The sequence below is a fragment of the Pinus tabuliformis genome, chromosome 7, assembly GCF_031772625.1.
Source record: "Pinus tabuliformis cultivar Carrire ecotype Pingquan chromosome 7, CPIR1, whole genome shotgun sequence".
Classification (NCBI taxonomy): domain Eukaryota; kingdom Viridiplantae; phylum Streptophyta; class Pinopsida; order Pinales; family Pinaceae; genus Pinus; species Pinus tabuliformis.
In genome coordinates this window covers 1071537293-1071552261 of record NC_142293.1, presented here as the reverse complement: position 1 = coordinate 1071552261, position 14969 = coordinate 1071537293, and positions in this window count along the sequence as shown.

The window sequence follows — 14969 nt, the reverse complement described above, 5'->3', positions numbered from 1 at the left end:
AAGGGTAACAACTTTCTCTTGCCTTCAAAAATTTGACATTTATGGAAAAAAGTGACAAATTTCTTCACATCTGTAAACAAGGTTGGCCAATAGAATCCAGCCCTTAGGATCTTATCTGCAGTTGATTTCCAATAGAGGTTCCCACCACTGTCTCCTGCATGAAATTCTTAGAAAGCCTTGTCAACTTCATTTTTTAACAAACAATTCAACAAATTTCCTTCATGATTTTTCCAAAAAAGAACATTATCTAAAATGTACAAAACTTTGAAGATTTCATTTTTAAAAACCTATTTTTTGTTCTGGATAACCCTAGAGGAGCCTGTAGGTTTAGTAAAACATAAATTACATCAGCATACCAAGGTGAATCTGAAAAGGCCTAGTTGATTTGTGGAGTCACCATCTCCTGTTCATCATCCAATTCATTTATATCCAAGGCTTGACAATTAGTCTCTACCATAAGTTTGGCCAATCCCTGTCCTTTTATCATTTTTGTAGGTTTTATCTCTATATCATACTCTAAAATGGTAGCAACCCATTTACCTCTCTTTCCCTGAATTCCATCCTGAGTTAGGATGTCTTTGACAACTGCATTAGGCACATAGGCTATCACATGAGAGTATAATATATAGACTCTGAAGTCCTTAATGGCTTTTACCAATGCAAAAGCTTGTTTCTCCATTATTTTTTATTTTAGTGATGCATCTCTAAGTGCTTTACTAAAAAAGGCTATGGGTTTTTCACATCCCTGATCATCCTTTTGTAATAAAACAGTTGCTATGGTGTGTTCTGATGCAAAAAAAAATGATGAAGTCTCTATCAAATTGAGGATTGGTGAGGACTGATGTTCTGGCTAAGGCCAATTTAATTGATTCAAATGATTTCTTTTCCTCTACTGTCCATTTTATACTTGAATCCCTTTTAAGCATGTTATTTAGTAACCTAATGAGTTCTACTAAGTTAGAAATGAATCTTCTCAAAAAAATTATCTTCCTTAGGAAAGCTTGAAGTTCTTTGATACTTCTTGGATGAGGTATCTATAGAATAGCTTCTATTCCAGCAAGGTCAATTCAAATGCCATCTTTGGAAATGATGTGGCCCAAGAGTTTACCTTCCTCCAGGCCAAATAAGGACTTCTTTGGATTCAAAGAAATACCATATTTTCTGCATCTTAGAAATACTTGTCTGAGATGGTCCAAAAGCTGTTGATCTGATTTAGAAAAAACAATTAGATCATCCAGATATATAACAAGAAAATCATGAATCTCTTTGGAAAATGCAATGTCCATTTCTCTTTGGAAAGTTTCTTCTGCATTTTTGCGTCCAAATGGCATTTTTATGTACATAAAAGTGCCCCATGGGGTTGTAAAAGTAGTTTTCTCTTGGTCATCAGGATGAACTAGAATCTGGTTATACCCTGAGAACCCATCTAAAAGTGAAATTCTAGAAGAACCTACTACCCTTTGCAAAATATGATCCATCTTAGGTAAAGGGTAATTATCTTTTAGAGAAACCTTATTCACATTTCTCAGATCAACACATAATCTTATTTCCCCAGTTTTCTTCCTAGTAGGTACTAAATTAGACACCCACTCTGAAAATCTAATAGGGGCAATTATCCCTGCTTCATACATACGTTTAATTTCTTTTTCAATCAATGGTAATAATACAGGGTTGATTCTTCTGAGCTTTTGTTTGAAGGGCTTCTGATTTTCTTTCAGAGGTATTGTATGCTGAATTATAGAGGTGTCATATGATTTCAAATCCTCATAACTCCAAGCAAATACATCCTGGAATTCTCTCATAAGTTCAAAATATTTTGTCTTTTGGTCAGGGGGTAAATATTTTGATAGTTTTATCATTTTTGGATTTTCCTCTGTCCCTAAGTTATTATATTCTTCAATGTCTACTTTTAGTGGTTCCATTTTTGGTTTTTTGGGAATGTCATTGGAATCAAAGAGGTCTTCTAGAGGAGTTAATCCTTTAGGCAAATGATTGTCTTTTAAGTCAATGACCTCTGTTTCTTCTTCAATTATCTCATCAAGGTCCATTTGTTTAAGGTCTTGCACTTCTTTTTGTGTGAATTTTGTGGGATGAAGCATTTGAATTGAACTTTCTTCTGAAATTCTTGTTTTTACCTCATCTATTTGATTTGAATTAACTACTGTATTGATATGTATGAAACTGTTAGAAAAATCTTCCTCTAAAGTCAGAAAGTTATTAATCCGCTCATCACTATCAAACACTTTCCAGTTCTTTAGATTATCAGGTATGGCTGGTATGTGTCTAATCTCAGCAATAAACTGATGATTAGGTTCAAAAGGTAATTTGCAGGTGCCGGCAAACATTGCCAGCCTGTGGGCTTGCAAATTGTGTTTTCTTGGGATTGTAGCAAGCTGAGTTTTCAGAAAAGTATTAAGAATATCTATGACTGTTCCTCTATAGTATCCTAATCTAGGATCCCTAGTTAAATATTTCCCTTTGATCTATTTAATGATTAATTCAAAGTATCCTATGATAGATACTCTAATGGCTCCTAATCTTTTAACAAGTTTTAGACCCAGCAAGAGAGCTTCATACTCTGCCATATTATTGGTGTATTTAAAATTTAATCTATAGGCATGGCCTTCAACGTGATCGTTTTCTAGATTGTACACCCAAACTCCTACCCTTGCCCCTAATTTATTAACTGAGCCATCAAATTCTAAATGCCAAAGAATTTCATGTTCATAATTCGTGTCAAGGGCGGTGGGAATTTGTTTGACAGTAGGATCTGGTTTTGCATTCTCAACTGGTTTGTCATTGTTATCTAATGTTTCATTGCTTTCAGATAATTCCTGAATCTGAACACTAGATTTTCGTTTTTAAATTTCTTTTGGCTCTACTGCTAAAAATTTTAAGTTATTGGAAGGATTGGTTTCAGCATTGTAAAGAATGAATGAGTCCATATCAAAGTGCATTGATTAGAGGAGAAATTTTGTCGTTTTTCCTGACTACTTACTACATATTTCATTAAAGTTTCTCTATATAGCTTCTTAGGTTAGCCGAAGACCAAGATAGTAGCATAGGACATATCCAATTGAGGAGATCCCTGAAGCTTAGCACCCCAGGATCTGGACAATAAAATACCATATTTTGGCGGTATATCTGCTACCACTATATCCATTAAGATTGTTTTTGTAGGGTATTGAACCAACGAGACACACAAGTCTTTAATCAATCCTAAACATCTCACCTGACTGGAATCAAAAGAAAAGAGATCTTTGTATGGTCTAGTGATGTCTAGGTATATTTTTTCCATGACAGACTTGGGCATAAGGTTATGAGATGCCCCAGAATCAAACATAGCATTGTGAAGGATTTTATCATGTATATTTAGGCTCACATAGAAGGGAGGAGTTCCTCCTTCTAATGGTTTTCCATTCACTTCTGGGCCAAAGATTAATTCTAGCTAGCCATCAAAAACATTAACTGAATCTCCAGTTCTAGTAATTTTGAGTGATCTGATAATTTGACTTCAGTAGGAATCATGTTTAGTTAATTCTAATAAAGCAACTGCAATTTTAAGCTTACCTACCTCGGTCTCTAGATTAAAGGGTTTTTCAGTTTGGGCTTTTGGATTCCGAAAAGTAGTATTCTCTCTATTTTCTGGATTTTCTGTGTTTTTCTCCTTTTCAGGAGTGGGATTATAGTTTACAAGTTCTTCTGAATCAACTTCTGGAGGTTCATCCACATTTCCTTTAGAAGGAAGAGCAGTGGAGGTCTGTTTGCTGTTTAGTTGTTTATCAGAGACATCTTCTATTTGTTGGAAATAATACTGAGAGGGGGGGTGAATCAGTATTATCAGAAAAACCTTTTCATCTTATGCTCAGAAACATATACGCTACTTCAGTTAAGTGAAACAGCGTGTACACGCTACTGTGTCTAAAGAAACCAGCATATAACAAGAAAACTTATGATTCATTAGCTTATCTTCAGTAAATGCATTAGGACATTATTAACCATGATAGTAAAACAGGTGCAGTATAACAGAACAGATCATCACACAGAAAACAAACACATGAACACCATGATATAAGGTGGAAACCCAATGTGGGTGAAAACCACCTGCTGCAAGTCGTCTCTATCTTTCTTTAATATGAAACTTCAGTTTACAATCTTTTGTACTGGTGCAGCCTTATACCACTACGCAGGCTACAACCTGCTGAAGGCTTCAACCTTCTCTCATTCTCCAAACTTCCTTGGAAGGGAGCTCCAACCCCCTTTGCTCTTGTACTAGCTAAGATACTAGTACGTAGGTGCTGGCCTACAATCTTCTTTCCTTCAGGTACCACTTTTCATACATTTTCAGACTGGATATTCCTGAAGCACAGCATTACAATCTGAAGACCATAATTCATTCAATTTTCACAATAGATCATTGAAGCACAAAATAACCAATACTAGCATCATCAATCTTTGAATCACTGAACCACTGAAACCCTGTCAACACCAGTCACTAGAACACAGAGCAGACTACAGAACTCTGCAATATCAGTTAGACCCAACTGCAACCCCAAAAATCAAACTTCAAAAGATATACGCTACTTCAATGAGAGAAACCCGCGTATACACGTGCTTTTACCAAAGACAACCTGCGTATAGATCTAAAAATAAATTCTCTTAACTTGCACCTGTACCAGACATCAGTTAGACCCAGAACATAACATTGTGTCAGTATGTAGATCTAGAAATACGCATAACCAACCATATCATAATAGTGCATTTCAAACCATTAGATCCCGATCTGTCCTTAGATCTAGTCTTCCATCAACCGGTGTGATCTCTCCTTAGCTTAGATCAAGCAACCGAGAACCTGCATACTGGATCTAATACTTCATCAGATATTCAAGACTTTTTTCTAGATGCCTTTGCCTAATGATCTTCTTCTCCTTATATAGCCTTAGGCCTTGCTCAATACCACGGGCCAAAACCATAGAAATCTAATGCCATCAACTTCAAAACTAGGGATCAACACGTCCATCAAGACACCATGGTCCAAAACTATAGGCACAACTTCCAAGGAATAACCGCCACGGACCAAAGATAATTTTTCCACATACACGCTCTTTTACTGAAGCCAACCTGCGTGTACACGCGACTTGGTATATAGCGAACCTGCGTATACGCGACTTGGTATATAGTGAACCTGCTTGTATACGCGACTTGGTATATAGTGAACCAGTGTGTATATATTTTCTCTTCATACTTGTAGTCTGATCATCAATTCCTTGCTGCTATCCTTCTGCACTATGATTTGTCATCAGTGTGATTTGCCATCAAGGACAACACTTGTCTCATAATGCCAACAATCTCCCCCTTTGGACTTGATGGCAACCCCAAGATCCTTAGAACCATTCTCCCCCTTTGTCATCAAGGGAAAAGGGTTGTGCTCCCCCTGAGTACATGCTGATATCTCTACTTGGCTGTGCTGAAACATGCTCCCCCTGATTGTAGGCAATATCTGCAAAAGATGTTCTTCAGAAGAACCACTTATACACCCTAAAGGACCTTCCTATCACCAAAAGACTCAATACATACATCCATACTCCCAACCAAGAGGGGATACATCAGAAAATAACAACCAATTATATTACATCATTCATCCCAGGCATAGTGGGGAAACCAACATAGGCCGTTACATGACCTTGACACCATAAAAGAGATACATCACATAGAGACGAAAGATCTAGATCAAGACTTATGAAAGTCATCATCAGCATCTGATAATCATCTTTTAGATCAGCAACCAAGATTTCCTTCTGTGCTCCTTCTCCTGAAACCAACAACATTTGTGAACTAGAACCAAAAACATCTAAATTCCAACAATGCTTTATTAGATTTTAAGCTGCTCCCCCTGAAACTGTGTCTGCTGCACCCCCTGAAACTATGCCTGAAGGATTCTGGCATACCCATCTCAGACCTTCTCCAACCAGAGTCTGCCCTAGCTGTTCAGAACTTCATATACGTGACTTCACCTGCATAAGACAGCGTATGCACGCGGATATCCTTTATACAACACGCGTACACCATATATGCGACTTTCCCCGCATAAAACAGTGTATGTACGCGGATATTCTTTATACAACATGCGTACACCAACTTTTCTTTAGAACAGACAAGCTTTAACAGCAAGATGAAGCATCAAATACTCCCAGCTTTTGTCTGAGATATTCAAAAGTTTCCCTGGGCAGTGGTTTTGTGAGAATATTAGCAACTTGCTCCTTAGAAGGAACATACTCCAACTTGACCTTCTGCTCAAGCACTTGTTCCCGGAGGAAGTGATACTTGATTGGTATGTGTTTGGTCTTTGAATGCATGACTGGATTCTTTGAAATGCTGATTGCACTTGTATTATCACATAAGATAGAGACTGGTGGAGTGCAAGTGATTTGAAAATCTTGCAAGGTCTGCATCATCCAAAGAAGTTGTGTGCAACAAGATGCCGCAGCCACATATTCTGCTTCAGCTGTAGATAAGGCAATCGAACTCTGTTTCTTGCTGAACCAAGATACTAATCTGGAACCCATGAAGAATGCACCACCACTTGTGCTTTTCCTGTCATCCACACTTCCGACCCAATCTGCATCTGTGTAAGCATGAAGAGTGAGATCTGTATCTCTAGGATACCATAGGCCATAGTTTTGAGTCCCTTGAAGATACTTGAAGATTCTTTTGACTGCCTGAAGATGAGTTTCCTTTGGGTTGGCTTGAAATCTTCCAACAATTCCTACTGCATGCATAATGTCTGGTCGGGTACCTGTCAAATAAAGCAAACTCCCAATCATGGATCTATAAGTTGGTTGATGAACTGCTGCTGATTCATCATTTGTACTGAGGCTGCATCCTGTAACCATGGGGGTACATACTAGCTTTGAATCTTCCATGCCATACTTCTTCAAGATCTACTTGAGGTACTTGGTTTGAGACAAGAAAATACCTCCTTCATTTTGTTGGATTTGCAATCCAAGAAAGTATGTCAATTCTCCAAGTAATGACATTTCAAATTCTTTCTGCATAACCAAGGCAAAGTTTTTACTCATAGCCTCTTCATTGCTGCCAAAGATAATATCATCTACATACACAACAAGTATTAGAAATTTGTTATTTTCAACTTTCATATAGAGATTGCTATCTGCTGATCCTTTTGAAAAGCCTTGTTGGTGAAGATATTTGTCCAACCGATAGTACCAAGCCCTTGGAGCTTGTTTGAGACCATAGAGAGCCTTTTTCAATCTGCATACAAGGTTTGGATCATTTCCAAGAATGAAACCATCTGGCTGCTCAATGTATACTTCTTCTTCTAAGTCTCCATTTAGAAAGGCTGATTTCACGTCCATTTGAAATACCTTGAAGTTTTGAAAACTTGAGAGAGAAAGGAACATTCGGATGGCCTCAAGTCTTGCAACAGGAGCAAAAGTTTCTTCAAAATCTATTCCTTCTTGTTGTGCATACCCTTTACAAACAAGTCTGGCCTTGTTTCTAATTACTTCTCCATTTTCATTCAATTTATTTTTGAAGACCCATTTTGTCCCTATGACATTCTTATCTTTTGGTCTAGGAACCAATTCCCAAGTGTTGTTCTTTTCGATCTGCTCAAGCTCTTCATCCATTGCTTTGACCCAACATTCATCTTTGCATGCCTCTTTCACATTTTGTGGTTCAGTGGAAGAGAGTAATGCCAAATAACTTGAAGCTTCTGCAATTGTTCTTCTTGTTTGCACTCCTGCTTCTTTCTGTCCCACAATCTGAGATTCTGGATGATTCTTCTGGACATATCTGGATGGAGTCTTCTCTTCTATTCTTGTCTGCTCCTCTGGTTCTTCTTGAGGTTCTTCTTCATCATTCTGTCTTTGAGGGTAGCCTTCATCTTCTTTGATGTCTTCATGATGAACTTGCCTAGGAATGTATCCCTTCTCATCAACCACAACATCAATGCTGTCAACAATTCTGCCAAGTCTTTTATTGTAGCACTTGTATGATTTGCTATGTGGAGAATAACCAAGAAGAATGCCTTCATCTGCTCTTGGTTCAAGTTTGCCAAGTTGCTCATCAGTATTCTTAATATAACATTTGCTCCCAAAGATTTTGAAGTGCTTCACCGAAGGAGTCTTACCACACCAGAGCTCATGAGGAGTTTGAGTGTTGTTTACTCGAACATTTGTTTTGTTGAGAATAATAACTGCAGCATGTGCAGCTTCACCCCAGAAAGTTGCGGGAGTACCTGATTCATCAAGCATAGCACGAGCCATTTGTTGGATTGTTCTGTTCATTCTTTCCACAACTCCATTTTGCTGCGGAGTTCTAGCTGTAGAGAATTCTCTTCTTATCCCATGTTCTTCACAGAAATCGAAAAATTCATTTGAGGTAAACTCCCCACCTCTGTCAGATCTGAGGCACTTAATCTTGTGTCTTGATTCATTTTCAAACAAGGCTTTGAAGGATTTGAATTTTTCGAATGCTTCATCTTTGTGCTTCATAAGTCCTAACTAGACAAACCTAGAGAAATCGTCAATGAATAATATCAAATATTCTTCTCCTCGAGGTGTTCTTTTTCTAAATGGACCACATGTATCTGTATGTACTAGCTCAAGAGGCATGCTAGCTGATCCTTCCTTCTCCGGAAAATTAGTTCTGGTTTTCTTTCCAAACTGACATGATTTGCATATGGTGTTGTCTGGAATTTTGATATCTGGAAGATCACAAACTGCCTGATATTTGCATGCTTTCCTTATTTGTGGAAAGCTTAGATGCCCCAGCCTCCGATGCCATAGCCAGTGTTCATCATTCTTGCTCAAATAACATTGTTGTTGTCTTTCTTCAAATATGTATAGATTATTTGGAGTCCTTCTTCCTTTGATCACTGTTTCACCTGTATCAAGATCACGAACACAACATCCATTTGATCTGAATATTACCTCTGTTCCTTGATCGCACATCTGACTGAAACTCAGAAGATTATGCTTCAATCCATCAACATACAGAACATTTCCAGCTTTGACCTTCTCTTTCAACAGAGCAACGCCCTTTCCTTTTATGGCTGCAGAGATATCGTTTCCAAAAGAAACTTTCTTTCCATTTTCTAATGCGGTATATGATTCAAGTTTTTCTTTGTCCCCTGTCATATGCTTCGAACATTCGCTGTCAATGTACCATAGACTTTCTTGACCTTCTGCATAAAAGGCTATCCCACATCTTTCTGGTTGCGGTTCCTTTATTCTCCATGTTCTGACATTTGAGGTTTGTTCCTTCTGAGTTGTCTTCCAGAACCTGCTCCTGCATTCAGAGTCTTCATGACCAAAGTTATTACAAATAGAGCATTCAACTTCATTGTCAAGAACCGAAAAGTTGTTATAAGTCCTTTTCATGGTTCCAGTCATACTTCTTTGCTTTTGAGCTTCTATAGTCATGATTGTCTTGTAGGCAACACATTGAGCTGCTTTGTGACCGAAGTTATGGCAAGAAAAGCATTGGCCATTAAAGAAATTTCTCCGATAATCAGATCTATCATCCAACCGATTGTAGCTTCTATTGACATCCATTCTTGGGGCAAATTGGGAAGATTTTACCTGTGGCTGATTGTAGCTTCTGTTTGTCCTTAAGGCCGCTTGTCCCCAAACTTCTTGATAGTCTTTATTTGTTCTTGAGGTAAACTGTCCCTAATTCACCTGATGACTTTTATTTGGTCTTTGTTCGCTCCTCCTTGCTGCATCAAGATAACTTTTAGAGGTAGAAGCTTGAGATGTTTCTCCATTATATCCCAGACCTGTCTTGATCAGAGGAGAACGCTGCACATTGATAATCTCATCCAAGGTTTCAGATCCTTTAACAAATTTAAGATTAATTGCTTTTGTTTTCTCAATCTCATTTCTAAGACAAACAATCTCACATTCCAAATTTTCAAGATGTTTTTCTTTTTCTGCCAGTTGACATTGTAGAGAATCAATAATAGCACTTTTCTCTTCAAAGCAAACTTTGAGATCATTAATTTCTTCATAAAAGCCTTCTACATCTATAGCATCCATGTAATCGTCATCTTCAAAAGCCATTAAAAGTTTATATCTATAACCTTGTTCATCTTCGTCACTATTTGAAAGACCATCACTATCTTCATGAGTGTAATAGCTTTTCTTCTTTTCATTATGTTTCTTGTTCCATTTAACAGGTTCCTTTCCCTTGTCATTCTTATCTTTGTGAGGACATTTGGCAGCATAATGACCTACTCTTCCATAAGAAAAGCATTTAAAAGGTAACTTACCTCTGAACCTTCCAGAACCCCTTTGAAGATTTCTGACAAAATTTGATTCTTCTTCTTCATCTTCTGGCACGTGACTTGCTTCATAATAATCTTCTTTGCCCGAAGCCTTGAAAGCAGCTTCTCTTCTGTCTGATGGACCTCCTTTTCTCATTTCATAAGCAGTTAGAATTCCGTGAAGATGAGACATAGTAAGAATTCGTAGATTTTCCTTTTCTTCTATTGCAGACACTTTAGATTCAAATTTGGGGGACAATGATCTTAGAACCTTTTCAACCACAATAGCCTCTTTTATTTCTTCACCCAAGTTTTTCATGCAATTAACAATCTCATCTGCCCTAAGGAAATAGTTAGCCACACTTTCATCATTATACATTCTAAGAGTCTCATACTTAATCCTGAGAGTTTGAAGTTTAGCACGCTTTACCTGTTCGTCTCCTTCATAGCTCGTGACAATTTTGTCCCATATTTCTTTTGCGGATTTATAGTGCATTACCTTCATGAATTCCGATTGGGATATACATCCTAGAAGGGTACTGACTGCTTTTGCATTTGTTTCATACTTCTTTTTCTCGGCTGCATCTGTAGGAGTAGCTGAAGGAAAAGCGTAGCCTGTCTCTACAATGTCCCAAACTTCTGTACCAAGAGATTGCAGATAGGCAGTAACTCTTACCTTCCAATAATTGAAGTTTGTCCCATCAAAAACCGGTGGTCTGATTGATGCTTCTCTCTCATAGTTGCTCATGATGAACGATCTACCTTCAAGCGATCAAGCTTCTCTGAAGGACCTGCTCTGATACCAATTGTTGGAAATAATACTGAGAGGGGGGGTGAACCAGTATTATCATAAAAACCTTTTCATTTTATGCTCAGAAACATATACACTACTTCAGTTAAGTGAAATAGCGTGTACATGCTATTGTGTCTAAAGAAACCAGCATATAACAAGAAAACTTATGATTCAGTAGCTTATCTTCAGTAAATGCATCAGGACATTATTAACCATGATAGTAAAACAGGTGCAGTATAACAGAACAGATCATCACACAGAAAACACACACATGAACACCATGATATAAGGTGGAAACCCAATGTGGGTGAAAACCACCTGCTGTAAGTCGTCTCTATCTTTCTTTAATATGAAACTTTAGTTTACAATCTTTTGTACTGGTGCAGCCTTATACCACTACGCAGGCTACAACTTGCTGAAGGCTTCAACCTTCTCTCGTTCTCCAAACTTCCTTGGAAGGGAGCTCCAACCCCCTTTGCTCTTGCACTGGCTAAGATACTAGTACGTAGGTGCTGGCCTACAATCTTCTTTCCTTCGGGTACCACTTTTCATACATTTTCAGACTGGATATTCCTGAAGCACAGCATTACAATCTGAAGACCATAATTCATTCAATTTTCACAATAGATCATTGAAGCACAAAATAACCAATACTAGCATCATCAATCTTTGAATCACTGAACCACTGAAACCCTGTCAACACCAGTCACTAGAACACAGAGCAGACTACAGAACTCTGCAATATCAGTCAGACCCAACTGCAACCCAAAAAATCAAACTTCAAAAGATATACGCTACTTCAATGAGAGAAACCTGCGTATACACGCGCTTTTACCAAAGACAACCTGCGTATAGATCTAAAAATAAATTCTCTTAACTTGCACCTGTACCAGACATCAGTTAGACCCAGAACATAACATTGCGTCAGTATGCAGATCTAGAAATACGCATAACCAACCATATCATAATAGTGCATTTCAAACCATTAGATCCCGATCTGTCCTTAGATCTAGTCTTCCGTCAACCAGTGTGATCTCTCCTTAGCTTAGATCAAGCAACCCAGAACCTGCATACTGGATCTAATACTTCATCAGATATTCAAGACTTTTTTTTAGATGCCTTTGCCTAATGATCTTCTTCTCCTTATATAGCCTTAGGCCTTGCTCAATACCACGGGCCAAAACCATAGAAATCTAATGCCATCAACTTCAAAACTAGGGATCAACACGTCCGTCGAGACACCATGGTCCAAAACCATAGGCACAACTTCCAAGGAATAACTGCCATGGACCAAAGATAAGTTTTCCACATACACGCTCTTTTACTGAAGCCAACCTGCGTGTACACGCGACTTGGTATATAGCGAACCTGCGTATATGCGACTTGGTATATAGTGAACCTGCTTGTATACGCGACTTGGGATATAGTGAACCAGCGTGTATATATTTTCTCTTCATACTTGTAGTATGATCATCAATTCCTTGTTGCTATCCTTCTGCACTATGATTTGTCATCAGTGTGATTTGCCATCAAGGACAACACTTGTCTCATAATGCCAACACTATTATTGGGTTAGACGGATTAGGATCTGATCTGGACAGAATATGTACAGGTGTAGTGATTGTCTTACCTTTTATAGGCTGTTTTGGAGCCTTTTGCTTGTTTGTTTCGGGAACATCAATTCTCCTACTCCTTAGGTTGTATTGATTATGTATCTCATAGATGGTTGTGTCATATCCTTCCCTAAAGTCGAATGTTTCACCTGACTGAGTTTGAAATTGTTTAAGAATGTGGGCCTCTTGATCCTCTTGTGTCAAGAAAACTTCTCCTTCATTACTGCGTCCCATCAGATTTATTTGAGTGTATTCTACGATTCATCAGAGTTTGAGGCTTTTGCATAATTTTCCAGGAAAGGGGGACTAATGTTTTGGTCTGGACCAATCTTCCCAGTGTTCTAGTTTTGGATTTTTCTGAAATTGGGATTTCTCCCTATGTTGGTTGGCTGACCATCCCAAGGAGCTTTCCTTTCAATTGTTTCCACTCTATCCCCTAGCCTATACATCCCTTTAATTATGGCATCTAGTTTCTGTTCAAAGGGTGAGGACTCTTCTTTCAATGGTATTCTCCTTTCACTTCTAACCTTGGCTCTTTTAGACATCAGGTTGGCTTCAACACTAACAATTATGCTCTGCATATCTTCTAAAGTGTGAGGAGCTCGTTCTCTTAGCTGGAAGGCCATATCAAAATCAAATCCATCAAGGAATTTGATTATCACTAAATCAGGTGGTGGTATAAGGTTTTGAGGGATGGCATTATAGACATTATTAAATCTAGTGCAGTAATCTTGCATAGTGTCTTGGGTTCCTTTCTTTAAGTTTTCATACTCAGAAAGAATCTGAAGGGGATCTTTCTTTTTCTCCCATCGGTTTAAGAATTGTCTATAGAGAGTTTCTAGGTTGTCTATATTGTTTGCAGGTAAGGCTCTAAACTAGGTTTTTACTTCCCCAGTTAGACTCTAAACAAATATTCTCATTCGTACATCATCAACATCTATTTCATAAATTTCAAAGTAGTCTGTCATCTTTTTGGTGTGTTGTTGGGCTGTATAAGTACCAGTACCATCAAATTGAGTGATTTTACTTTGGTAATCTTGGGGCATGGCACCTAAGTTTGCAGGTAGTACCAAGGGAGCATATCTGTTTGCCATGGCTGTAGGTAATGGTGAAACAACAGCTAGGGTTGGGATAACGATAGGTGTCTAAGTAGTGGATGGAGGACTGGAGTGATGGTTTGATGTGGAGTGGTTTGAGGTTTAGATATATGAGGAAATGGTGAGGAACTTGTAGAGGCAATAGTGAATATAGAGGGATTGGGTGTTCCTTCAGTAGTAAGGTCAGATTGTGGGGAGCTTTGTAGATACCTATCAATTGACAAATTGGTAGCTTGAAGCTCTAACTCTCGGATGAACTCAGGGTCTGGGACTAGGTCAATCAATACAGAATCTAGTGAGGTCCTAAACAAAGAGGTCTCAAAGTATTCGTCAAAAGGTTGGTCTTCAAGGTAGATCCACCTAACAAGATAGGATAATGATCTGAAGGTGGGCCGAGGACTAATAGAACTTTCTTGTCTCCTAAGAATTCTGGGGATCAGGTTAGGGTTCTCAAACAATTATGGTGGATTGGGATCAGGATTAGCTCTAGTGTAACGAGTCCTTTTTGAAGCCAGGTTTTTAGGTTTTGTTTTTGGTTTTTCTTAATTGATATCAAGAAACAACTTCTATTATTTCTTTAAGAAGCTATAGATGTGAAATGTACTGGGGCTTTTAGAACTTTTAGAAACCAGATGTTCAGTTCATAAACTAAACCAGAGATTGACTGAAGCAACATTCATCTACTATGCACTTGCAGAGCAAGAGCATTTCAAAGGCTACCTGGCTAACTTCAGGCTCCATCTGTAGTTTATAAAGCAAAAAACAATAGCAAACAACAAACTGTTCATTCCCCAGTGGAGTCGCCACTATGTTAGCACTCAGATTTTCCTAGAAGTTGTTGGAAAGAGGAAAGGGGTCCGAGGTAACCACAAACTAGCTTTTAAGTACAGAATCTAGCCAATCTATACTCATAGAGGGCTCTCTCTTTATGATTTAGCTTTGTTTGTTAAGGTATTAGGCTAGTTATGAAAGCTTGGGGGTTTTCATTTTGATTTGGTGGTGGAATTCAGGAACAGATGGATAGAACTTAGTATTTCAGGCCATTGCACTATGGAGTCAATCTAAAGATGGCTTAATTGGACTTAGCTTTTCAACAAAAGGATGGCTTCACAGGGAAAGATAGTTGAACAGGGAACAAATAGAAAGTTGAAAGGATGGGATCGACTTAAAGGGGATGA